Below are 13,018 nucleotides of genomic sequence, written 5' to 3'. Positions count from 1 at the left end.
TTTCTTTCTTTTTAAAAATTTTTTTTAATGTTTTTATTTATTTTTGAGACAGAGAGAGACAGAGCATGAGCAGGGGAGGAGCAGAGAGGGAGACAGAATCCGAAGCAGGCTCCAGGCTCTGAGCTGTCAGCACAGAGCCCGACGCGGGGCTCAAACTCATGGAGTGTGAGATCATGACCTGAGCTGAAGTCGGATGCTCAACCGACTGAGCCACCCAGGCACCCCAATTCCTAGGATTTTTTAAAAGTTTATTTATTTATTTTGAGAGAGACAGGGACAGCCCAAGTGGGGGAGGGGCGGAGAGAGAGGGAGAGAGAAAATCCCAAGCAGGCTCCATGCTACCAGCACAGAGCCCCCATGCGGGGCTCGAAGCCAAGAAGCTGTGAGATCATGACCTGAGCCAAAACCAGAAGTTGGATGCTTAACTGACTGAGCCACCCAGGGGCCCCAAGTTTATTCCTAGAATTAAAAAAAAATGAAGTAAAACTGATATACAGTAAACTGCATGTCTTTAAGGTGCACAACTTGGTAAGATTTTTTTTGTTTTTGTTTTTGTTTTTAAGTTTATTTATTTATTTAGAGAGAGACAGACAGCGCCAGTTGGGGAGGGGCAGAGAGAGAGGGAGAAACCCAAGTAGGATCCACAGGGTCAGTACAGAGCCTGACGTGGGGCTCTGGGGCTCGAACTCATGAAACTGTGAGATCAAGACGTGAGCCCAAATCAAGAGTTGGACACTTAACCGAATGAGCCACCCAGGTGCCCCACAACTTGGTACGTTTTGACAAATGAGTGTAATCACAAAAGCGTCAATGCGATCGAGATAATGGACCTACCTGTAACTCTCAAAAGTTCGCCCTTGCCCCTTTGTAATCATTACTTCCCCCAAGTGACCACTGATGTGCTTTCTGTCGCTTACAGATCAATTTGCATTTTCTAGAATTCCATCCAAATGGAACTGTATAGTAGGTACTCTTTGATGTCTGCCTTCTCTTCCTCAGCATAACTCTTTTGAGATTCATTCACATCGTTCCGTGTATCCATAGTTTGTTTTCTGCATTGCTGAGTACTATCCCATTGGATGAATAAACCACAACTTGTTGATCCATTCAATTACCGAAGGGCATTAGGTGGGTGTCTAGTATTTGGCTATTACATACAAAGCTTCTATAAACACTTGTGTACAACTCTTCGTATTGACATGTGCTTTTTGTCTTTTTTCTTTGATAAATATGCAGGGGTGAGATGTTTGGGCCATATGATAAATGTATGTTTAACTTATGAAGAAACTGCCAAGCTATCTCGCCAAGGGGCTATACCACTTGACATTTCCCACCAGCAATGTAGGAGAGTATTTGAGATATTTTTTTTTCAATATATGAAATTTATTGTCAAATTGGTTTCCATACAACACCCAGTGCTCATCCCAAAAGGTGCCCTCGTCAATACCCATCACCCACCCTCCCCTCCCTCCCACCCCCAACCCTCAGTTTGTTCTCAGTTTTTAAGAGTCTCTTATGCTTTGGCTCTCTTCCACTCTAACCTCTTTTTTTTTTTCTTCCCCTCCCCCATGGGTTTCTGTTAAGTTTCTCAGGATCCACATAAGAGTGAAACCATATGGTACCTGTCTTTCTCTGTATGGCTTATTTCACTTAGCATAACACTCTCCAGTTCCATCCATGTTGCTACAAAGGGCCATATTTCATTCTTTCTCATTGCCACGTAGTACTCCATTGTGTATATAAACCACAATTTCTTTACCCATTCATCAATTGATGGACATTTAGGCTCTTTCCATAATTTGGCTATTGTTGAGAGTGCTGCTAGAAACATTGGGGTACAAGTGCCCCTATGCATCAGTACTCCTGAGATCTTATTTTTTTTTAAATTAATTTCTAGCTTGATTGCATTACTAAAACAGAATGGGGTCTGATTTTATTCTACTTTTTTGAATTTACGTAGGTTTCCTTTATGGCATGACAAAGCATTGATTTTTATAAATGTTCTGTTGGTACTTGAAAGTGTTCACTGTGCTCAGGACACGGAATGCAACCTTATTGATTATATAATTCAGAACTTTTATAGCCCTATCTATTTTTGTGTCTGTTGTATCTGTCATTTGCTCAGAGAAATGAATTAGAGTCTTTTACTGCTATTATGCTTTTGCCAATTTCTTCTTCTTCTTCTTATTTATTTTTTTTGCAGTTTTGTATTACGGAGTTTATTTATTGCAAAAAGATTCACAACTGCTATAACATTTTAACATTCTAAACTACTTTTTCACTTAATCTAACCGTCTGATTTTAAATTGTTACCCTGATATTATTTTTATTAAATCTTCAAAACTTTTGATTGTGGAAATTTTCAAACATGGGCAAAAGCATGACAAAATAGTATAATGGACCCACATTGTATCCATTACCCAGTTCCAATTATCAACTGATGGCCAGTCTTGTGTAAAGTCTGAAAACTCCCCCTATCCCTGGTTTATTTTGAAGCTGATCTTATATGACTTTATCTGTAAATATCTCAATGTGTATCTCCAAAAGATAAGGACACTGTAAAAATAACCATAATATGATTATCATTCTTTTAAAAATCAACAGGAATTCTCTAATATCACTATGAAAAAAACATCATAGCATTCAAACTCACCTAATGGCTTCCTAATTTTTTATGGTTTCTCCAAACCGTGAGTCAGATAAAGCCCGTATATTGCAATTGTGTTTTAAGCTATGGGTTCGCTGCACCTCTTTCTTTTCCTTGTAATATATTTGTCAGAGACACCAGAGTTTTCTTCCTCTGTAGCATTTCCCGGAGGCTTGATTTTGAAGAGTTCTCCCCCATGGTTTTAATGTGTTCCTCAAGCTCTTGTATTCCCTTCAAAATGGTATTTAGATCTAGGGGCTTGTTCAGATTCAGGTTCAACATTTCTGCAAGAATCCTGTGCTGGTGGTGTTATATACTTCCATCAGTCAGCACACGATGTCTACTTTCTCATTTTGCTAATATCTCATTTTCAAAAGATCCACTTCTTCACTCTGGGTTCAAAAATGGTGCAACATCGTATCTTATAATTTCTTCTTCATTTATTATTGAAGACTGGATTATTGTTGGATTATTGAATTATGGATTATTGAATTATTGAATATTGGATTATGTTGAAGACTGGATTATTATTGAAACTGGATTATTTCTCTAAGAAGAGACCTTCTAATCAACTATTCGGTTACTTTGGGGTACAGTTCACATGGGAAAGTCAGTTCTGCTTACTTAAATTTTCAAAATAATGGGTTGGTTTTCCAGCATTCACCAAAGGTAATCCATGAATGCCTCCCTTTCTTTTTTTTTTTTTTATTTTTTTTTATTTTGTAGTGTTACTATGAACTCATAGATTTAAAAATATTTGATGTCTGGGGCGCCTGGGTAGCTCAGTCAGTTGAGCGTCCAACTTTGGCTCAGGTCATGATCTCACGGTCCGTGAATTCGAGCCACGCGTCGGGCTCTGTGCTGATGTCTCAGAGCCTGGAGCCTGCTTCAGATTCTGTGTCTCCCTCTCTCTCTGCCCCTCCCCTGCTCCCATTCTGTCTCTGTCTCTCTCAAAAATAAGTGAACATTAAAAAAAATTTAAAAATATTTGATGTGCTGCAATTCATTGGAAATCATCATTTTTATTGATGTTCAAGTCGTCTCAGCTCCGGACTGTGGGTGCTCCTCAAGTTACATTATGAGTCCTTTTGACATGACAACCATAGAAGTCTTTGGTATGTCCCTTGCTTCCTGATATGATGAGATATCCCAGATTTAGTTTTTTTGTCCCATATATGGAGTCAGTCACTCCTCTAAGAAGTTCTGACTCTCTTGAGCGGGTAAAGATATTTAGAGATCATAACTTAGGTGCTAAGCACTGTTTTCTTTGTTTTCATTTTCCTGCTACGCCTGTGTCCATACTTTGCCTTTCAACCTTTTCAACCTTTCAAAGATGTTGTATTTTAGATACACGAGTTAGGTTTTGTTCATTAATACATTCTGAGATTAACAAAATAATCCATAGTTCTTTAACGTGGATTTGAAATCTTTGTATTTAGCAACTGCAAGACTCCTACATCGGCCCCCTGATCTGTATGAGGGCTACTATGATAGGAGGAGCCAAGAACCTTCCTCCCCTACCAGGACGTAAACCAAAAACATATCTGGAGGAATTTCTGAGGTCGGGGCCACCTCAAAGACTTAAAAGCTACAGGGAGGTTAATTCAACTGCATGTCTGTTTTCCTTGCCTAGTTGGCCTGGACAGAGGTGGTTGGATCTTGGAGGGTGACAGCTGATTATCATAAACTTAATCAGGTGGAGATACCAACTGAACTTGCTCACAGAGTCACACCGGGCTCACGAGGAGTCACAGTGGTTGCAAATATGGTATTTTTCCTGGGGCAAATCAACTCACTCAGCTCCTTCTACTTGGTACACAGCTATTGATACGGCAAATGCTTCTCCTTCCGTATCAGTTTGCAAGATCTCCTGAAGCAGTTTACTTTCACCTAGCAGAGAGAGTGGTACATTTGCCCCTCATGCTCTCTACCATCGTCTAATCAGTAGGGAATCTTGGTTGTCTTGACATCCTATAGATAATCAAAATAACCTACTACACTAATGGTATAATGACGGCTGGTTCATAAACAGGAAGTAACAAGTATCTTCGATGTCTTATTTAGATGCATGTGTGTCAGAAGGTGGGAAATAAGAACCACAAGATTTCAGGGATGGGCTTAAGAATGGTTTTTGGAAGTTCATGGGTCTAAAGCATGTTGGGATATCCCTTCTAAAGGGACTGACACATTACTCTCTCTTACACGGCCCACCATTATAAAAGAGACAAAGTGCTTGATTTGCCTCTTGGAAGTCACATATGCCACATTTGAGTGCGTTCCAGTCTTTCATAGAAGTGACAAGTACCCTGTCACTTCTGAAGGGGACTCCAACAGGAAAAGACTCCGCTGCCTGTCTAAACTGCAGCGTGAGCTGCTTTGACACTTGGGTCTTATGACCCAGATGTACTTGGAAGGTCTATGGCACAAAAAGAATGAAGTCTCCGTAAAGGAGAATACTGGGATTTAGAAGCAAAGTCATGCTTCCAGTCTCCAGTTTGAGGACCAGCTCCTCCTGGGTTCTGGTAGAGCCAGAATGTTTAAGCACGGGACATTGAGTGGCCATGTAATCTGAGTTCCCCACCCATGAACTGGGTGTTATTTGGCTCACTGAGCCATAAAGTTGATCATGCACAGGAGCAATTCATAATTCAACAGAAACCATGTAGTAGAGATCAAGGTTAATTCAATAGACACCGTGGAGTAGAGATCAAGGTTAAGCAAATCCTGAAGGCACAAATCAACTACACGAGCAGTTGTCTCAGACTTGTATGATGCCCACTCTTGCTTCACTGCTTTCTCTTCCACTATGAATACCTAAAATTGAGTGGTGATTTCCTTATTACCAATTGGCCGCGGAAGAAAAACTCAGATCTGATAGATTCTTCACAAGATACTGGCACCAACAGGAAGCTGACTGCTGTAGTATTGCAACCTCAATTAAAAGTACTCTTAAGAGTACTGAAGAAAAATTCTCTCGCCTAGCAGAACTTCAAGTGGTCCCTTCTGTTGGCAACTCAGTCAGGTGAAATGCCTAAGGGCGAGAATCTCCGTTGATCCGTGGGTCAGGGTTAATGATTTGGCCAGCTGGTCAGGAACTTGGAAAGAACAAGATTGGAAAATGAGAGAAAAGGAGATCTAAGGAAAAGATATAAAGATATAGAGATGAACCTTTTTGTATGTATGTATGTATGTATGTATGTATGTATGTATTTTAATTTACGTCCACGTTAGCATATAGTGCAATAACAGTTTCAGGAGTAGAATCCAGGGATTCATCCCCTACATAGAACACCCAGTGCTCATTCCAACAAGTGTCCTCCTTAATGCCCCCTGCCCATTTAGCCCATCCCCCCTCCCAGGACCCCTCCAGCAACCCTCAGTTTGTTCTATGTATTTAAGAGTCTCTTACGTTTTGTCGCCTCCCTGTTTCTATATTATCGTTGCTTCCCTTCCCTATGTTCATCTGTTTTGTATCTTAAATTCCACATGAGTGAGGTCATATGATATTTGTCTTTCTCTGACTAATTTTCGCTTAGCATAATACATTCTAGTTCCATCCACGTAGTTGCAAATGATACTCCATCGTATATATATACACCACATCTTTATCCATTCATCCATTGATGGACATTTGGGCTCTTTCCATACTTTGGCTATTGTTAATAGTGCTGCTATAAACACTGGGGTGCACGTGCTCCTTCGAAACAGCACACTTGTATCCTTGGGATAAATACCTAGTAGTGCAATTGCTGGGTCATAGGGTAGGAGATGAACCTTACTGAAGGGGCACAGAGTAAGGATATTTGTGTCTCATGTGGTTGCTCACCAAAGGGCATCTACCATAAAAGAAGTAACTAGAAAAGAGGACATGATTTGAGGAGGTTAGCCAGTCTCTTTCCCCAGCAACCTCAGTGCTTGCTCAATGGGACATGTTCGACGTGGCCCTGATGGCAGGGCTGGGCTCAATAACGTACGCTTCTTCCTCACTAGATGTTACTAACTTGCCGAGAGCATAGGCCAACGATGATGCCCGAACATGGAGTGAGTACTGATTTGTTCTCATCAGAATAATCACTTATTATAGATACAGATTTACCTTTTCTGTCTGCAATGCTTCTGATAATACCACCCTGCCTGGATTTATGGAATGCTTTACTCACCATAAAAGTACTTCATACATCACTCTGACCAAACAAGTCCTTTCACAGCAAATGAAGAGTCACAAAGGGCTCAAGATCTTATGATCACTGGTCTTACCATGTACCCCCACACTCAGAAACAGCTGGCCTGGGGAACAGGGGAAAGGCCCACTGAAGACAGCTGTAAGTTGGAAGACAGCGCTCTGAAAGGTTGGGGTATGTCCTACAGGACTTTTTTTTTCCTTTTTAGATCAGTGATCAGTACATGTGCTGCTTTGTCCATACTCTAGGACACTCAGGTCTGGGAATCAAAGGGGAGAAGTGGGAGCATTCCCTAATACTCTGCCTGCAGAATTTTTGCTTCCTATCCCTGATAGGTTTCTGCTGGTTTCAAGGTCTTAATTTTCGAGGGAGGAATGTTTCCACCAGGGAACATAATGGATTTCCATCCATGATTTGTAACTTGGGACTTCCATTGGCCGTTTAAACTCTATGTGCCACTCAGTCAATGGGCAAAGAAGGAAGATTATTTTAGTGGCTGCAATGGTATCAATTATGTTGAGGAACTGAGTTGCTAAGATACAATGGAACTCAGTGGCTTCTTGAGGCCACCTCTTCTATGTCCAATAGAAAGAGGGAAAATATAAACTAAATGAAGACCAATGGGGATTAGACCTTTCAGGAATGAAGGCCTGGGTGAACCCCAAAGAATCTGGATGTGTTGAGATATTGGCTGAGGATAAAGGGGACTGAAATGCATAGCGATGTAGGTACATATGGCTATTGATAGCTGCCGCTTGAGTACTGGTTACAGACATGGGGTAGAGTAGCTACACACATTTTTCCTTGCTTGATATATGCCTATACATCTGTATATATATGTTATTTTTTCCTTCCCATTTTCCCTTGTTATTTTTTTAATGTTTATTTATTTTTGAGAGACAGAGAGAGACAGAGCAGGATTGGGGCAGGGTCAGAGACAGAGAAGGAGGCACAGAATCCGAAGCAGGCTCCAGGCTCTGAACTGTCAGCACAGAGCCTGACACACTGTTCGAACCCATGAACCGCGAGATCATGACCTGAGCCAAAGTCAGACGCTTGACTGAGCCACCCAGGCGCCCCCATTTGTTTACTCTTTATTTAGGAATATCATTTATCTGTGTGTTTCTTTCATACTCTTCATTTTTTCTCTAGTTGCTTTCATTTATTTGTCTTTTTCCTTTCTGTGAAATTTGTGTGTGTGTGTGTGTGTATGTGTGTGTGTGTGTGTGTAATTCATTATCTCTCGTAAATTTTATTCTTTTTTTGTTTGTTTATTTTTGGGGGGGGGGAGAGAATCCCAAGCAGTCTCCATGTTGTCAGTGCAGAGCCCAGCATGGAACTGAAACTCACAAACTGTGAGATCATGACCTGAGCTTCTGAAATCAAGAGTCAGACGCTTAATCGGCTGAACCCCCAGGCACCCCCTTGAATTTTATTCTTATTTATGAATACGTTCCATACAGACCCTGTTTTTTGCTCTTCAGTTTCTTTCTTTGGCTCTGAAATCTTGCTATTATTCTTAGTCTATTGAATTATATTTAGACGTTTTAACCTTTTCTTTTAGACATTTCATGTTCTTTAACTTTGAGGACACAACACATTTATTGTCAGGTATTCCTTTTTTCCCCCTAGGGTACCTCTATTGCCCATAAGGACTTTTCACTTGTTCAAAGGTCTGGAATCATTTTTCTAGGGAGTGTCAGTCCATCCTTTGTGAACGGCCCGAACCATCATTATTACACTTGTTGATCCTCCTGAAGAAATTACCTAAGTACTTGTACCAGTCAGAGTTCTCCAAAGAAATAGAACCAAATAGCATGTATGTATCTGATGGGGTAGGGTGGCAGGCTGGAGACTCAGGGGAGAGTTGCAGGTGGAGGCCAAAGGCAGTCTGCTGGCAGAATTCCCTCCTTTTCAAGAGAGGTCAGTCTTTGCTCTATGAAGGCCTTCACCTGATTGGATGAGGTCCACCCATATTATGGATGGTGATCTGCTTTACTCAAAGGCCAATTTAAATGTTAAATGTTAATGTTACACCATATACAAAAATAAACTCAAAATGGATTAAAGACCTAAATGTGAGACTGAAACCACAAGACCCCTAAAAGAAAACACAGGCAGTCATCTCTTGGACTTGGTCTTAGCAACAGATTTATGAATATGTCTCCTAAGGCAAGGGAAACAAAAGCAAAAATAAACTATTGGGACGACATCAAAATAAAAGGCTTTTGCACAGCAGTGGAAATCATCAACAAAACAAAAAGGCTACCTATTGAACAGGAGAAAATATTTGCAAATGATATATCTGATAAGGGGTTAATATAAAACACGTATAAAGAACTTATAGGGGCGCCTGGGTGGCTCAGTCAGTTGAGCCTCTAACTTCGGCTCAGGTCAAGATCTCATGGTCTGTGAGTTCGAGCCCTGCATCAGGCTCTGTGCTGACAGCTTAGAGCCTGGAGCCTGCTTTGGATTCTGTGTCCCCCTCTCTGCCCCTCCCCGACTCATTCTGTCTCTCTCTCTCTCTGTCAAAGATAAATAAACATTAAAAAAAATTTTATATATAAAAAAGAACTTATAAGATCCAACATCAGAAAACAAATAATCTAAGTAAAAATAGGCAGAGGACCTGAATAGACATTTTTCCAAAAAGACATCCAGATGGCCACCAGACACGTGAAAAAAAAATGCTCAACATCACTTATCATCAGGGAAATGCAAATCAAAACCACGGCGAGATACCACCTCACATCCGTCAGAATGGCTAAAATCAACAACACAAGAGAAAAACAGGTGCTGACGAGGATGTGGAGAAAGGGGAACCCGTTTGCACTGCTGGTGGGAATGCAAACTGGTGCAGCCGCTGTGGAAAACAGTATGGAAATTAAAAATTTTAAATAAAATAAAAATTAAAATTAAAAATAAAAAATTAAAAGTAGAAATACCCTATGATCCAGTAATTATACTGCTGGATATTTACCCAAAGGAAACGAAAACACAAATTCAAAAAGATGCATGCACCTCTGTGTTTATTGTTGATCGCAGTACCATTTGCAATGGCCAAGATATGGGAGTAGCCCAAGTGTCCAACAGTAAGTAAATGGATGGAGAAGATGTGGGGTGTGTGTGTGTGTGTGTGTGTGTGACTGTGTGTGTATATATCCACATATATAGCAAATAAACAAACAAACTCATAAATACATAAAATAAACTAGTCTTGCCAGAGGTGAGGCAGTTGGGTGGACAGGTAAAATAGAGGAAGGGGATAAAGAGGTACAAAGTTCCAGTTATAAAATAAATCATGGAGATGAAAAGTACAGCATAGGGAATATAGTCAATAACATGTAACAATGTCATCCGGTGATAGGTCCTGACTCCGCTTATGTTGATGAGCGTTGTGTATATAGAACGGTTGAATCAAAATGTTGGGAACCTGAAACTAATACAACATATGTCAAGTATACTTAAATAATAAAAATTTAAAAAAATGTTAATCTCATCCAAAAAAACCTTCCCAGAAATACACAGAATAATAGTCGATCAAATATCTAGACACTGTGGCCCAGCCAAGCTGTCACAGAAAGTTAACCATAACAGTACAGGCCAGTATTTTCTGAACGGGTGGTGTTGAGAAAATGGGTAACACGAAATGGACAAATTATCTTCAGACGTGTAAAATGGATCTCATGAGCCAACGGTACTTTCGAGAAGCCCAAAGCTTCTGAGGCAAATACCTGTAGTCTCTAATACAGGTTGATGCAGTAGATGGCATTTTATCCATTCAAGAGGATGCCAACAATTACCAGTGATGAGTCAATAACTGAACTCACAGCTTTGGGAAGATCAAAATTTCTTCCAAGCTATCAGAGAAAGCAGGGAACTTACATCAGCTAATGACGAGAATAAAGCACCATTATAACTCACACGGATCATACCAGATGCCCTGTTACCAGCTTTGTGCATTTTCTCTCTTCCCTAACTGCCCTTTGTTTGAGGGTTCCCTCCCTTCACTCTCTAGTTCTGTTCACCTCTCCTGTACCAACCCTCCCTCCCCCCCAGGGTTTAGGCCCCTCTCAAATGCCGACTCACGAACCTGAGCTGAAGTTGGACACTCAACTGACTGAGCCACCCAGGCGCCCCAAGGGTACACTTATTGAAGATTCATGTCTTATCTCTGGACACACATGTGGGCAGGTAATGAGCTATTCACATCTGTCCAGAATGACACTATACACTTTTTCTTAACGTCGTATTTAAGTGGTGCTGTAAAAGTATAATATCTTTATATAAGATTTCAGGGCTAAATGGCAAATTTGAGTAAAGCCACCTTACTCCTATCTAAATCCCAACGAAAATAAACAAGGGGAAAAAAAACACTGGACATTGTTTTATCCCTTTCTATGGAAGAGGACAGTCACATGACAGTAAATTAATTTCTCGAAGTCACAGTGAGCTGGAACATGGTCAAGAACACCAGGAATTAATTTGTAATTCCTTTTCCAAGAGAGCAGCTTGAGCTGTGCATTCTTATTTTTTTTTAATTTTTTTTTTCAATGTTTTTTATTTATTTTTGGGACAGAGAGAGACAGAGCATGAACGGGGGAGGGGCAGAGAGAGAGGGAGACACAGAATCGGAAACAGGCTCCAGGCTCCGAGCCATCAGCCCAGAGCCTGACGCGGGGCTCGAACTCACAGACCGCGAGATCGTGACCTGGCTGAAGTCGGATGCTTGACCGAATGCGCCACCCAGGCGCCCCGAGCTGTGCATTCTTAAATCTAAGAATATTTCCTAGGTTTCTTTCTTTTCTTTCTTTTCCTTTCCTTTCTTTTCTTTTTTTCTTTTTTTTTTTTAAGGTAGAAGGAAACATTCAGTGTTTCAGTGTAGGCTAAAAGACACATAAGTAACACTCAACCCAGTACCTTCTTGTCTATAAATATCAGTAACATTTAAGGACCTTGGTTCATGGTGCAGAATTTCTACTAGATATAGCGAAGATAGAGACTTTTGCCCACAGCTCTGGCCCCCTCCCTGCTCCCTTTGAGGGACTTGATCATAGAACCCTAACAAGTTCTTGACCTTAAGATATGAAGGAAGAATGCGATCAGTACTCGAGGCATGCATGCAATGATCGAAGAAAAATGGTGGGGCAAATACAGGCATGGCTGGAGCTCTCGGCATCCAGGTCTGAATAAATACATGTGCACACACAAATAAGCAATATTCTGTGACTTGAAAGGAGGCTAGTAAAGTGCTCATGAACCAGAAAAACACATGTTTGCAGGAGACATTTTGTTTTGGGCTCTCAAAGTGCAAGAGAACTTCCAGGTATTCCTGGATGCTGGTGGCCCCCTGAATTTGTATCTTCCCACATTTCCTCCAAAACACCATAAAGAACCACAAGGAAAAGAAGAACAAATAAAACCACCTGTAACCTATGCCTTAAGCATACTAGAAGACAAAGAATACTACAAATTCACATTCATTTAATGTATTTAATTATAGCTCTAAGACTAAAAGAGGAGGGAAGGGGTGGAAGAAAAATATACAAAGGGGACAGTAAACTAAGTTTATGGATTGTTGTAGAGGTGCTACGGAGAAGTCAGAGAAGTCACTTTTCAAAACTGACAAACCAAATGAGTAAAAAATACAGGACAAAGATTATTGTAAAGGGTTTAACTATAAAGGCAACAACTAAACAAATATTCTATGACTTGGAAAACCTTCCTAAATATCAAAACACAATGTAAAAATTAGAATAAAGAAAACATCAAATACAGAAAGAATCACAATAAATACACATACGTAGTAATTATAAAGTAATAAGACAGAATTGAGGCCAAACATATAAACCATACTAATAACTGTTAGTGGACTTAACTCACCTAATAAAAGGATTTTCAAGTTGGCTCATAAAGCCGATAGATTTTCAGAAAAGAAAGGCAAAATAAATCAGGTAAATGGAAACAAAAAGAAAGCTGGAATTGTGATATTGGTATCAGACAAGGTAGCATTCAAGTCAAAAAGCATTAAGCATACCAAATAAAGATGTTAAAACCACACCTTATAGTTATATGATAACGAATAGCCATGCACCAAATAACACAGCAACCACCTACAGAATGAGAAACTATGGAGAGGCAAGGAGATACAGATAGAGACACACTAATCATAGGAGATTTTAACATACCA

Source organism: Panthera leo, chromosome B3, assembly GCF_018350215.1.
Source record: "Panthera leo isolate Ple1 chromosome B3, P.leo_Ple1_pat1.1, whole genome shotgun sequence".
In the NCBI taxonomy this organism is placed as follows: domain Eukaryota; kingdom Metazoa; phylum Chordata; class Mammalia; order Carnivora; family Felidae; genus Panthera; species Panthera leo.
This window is presented reverse-complemented; position numbering follows the sequence as displayed.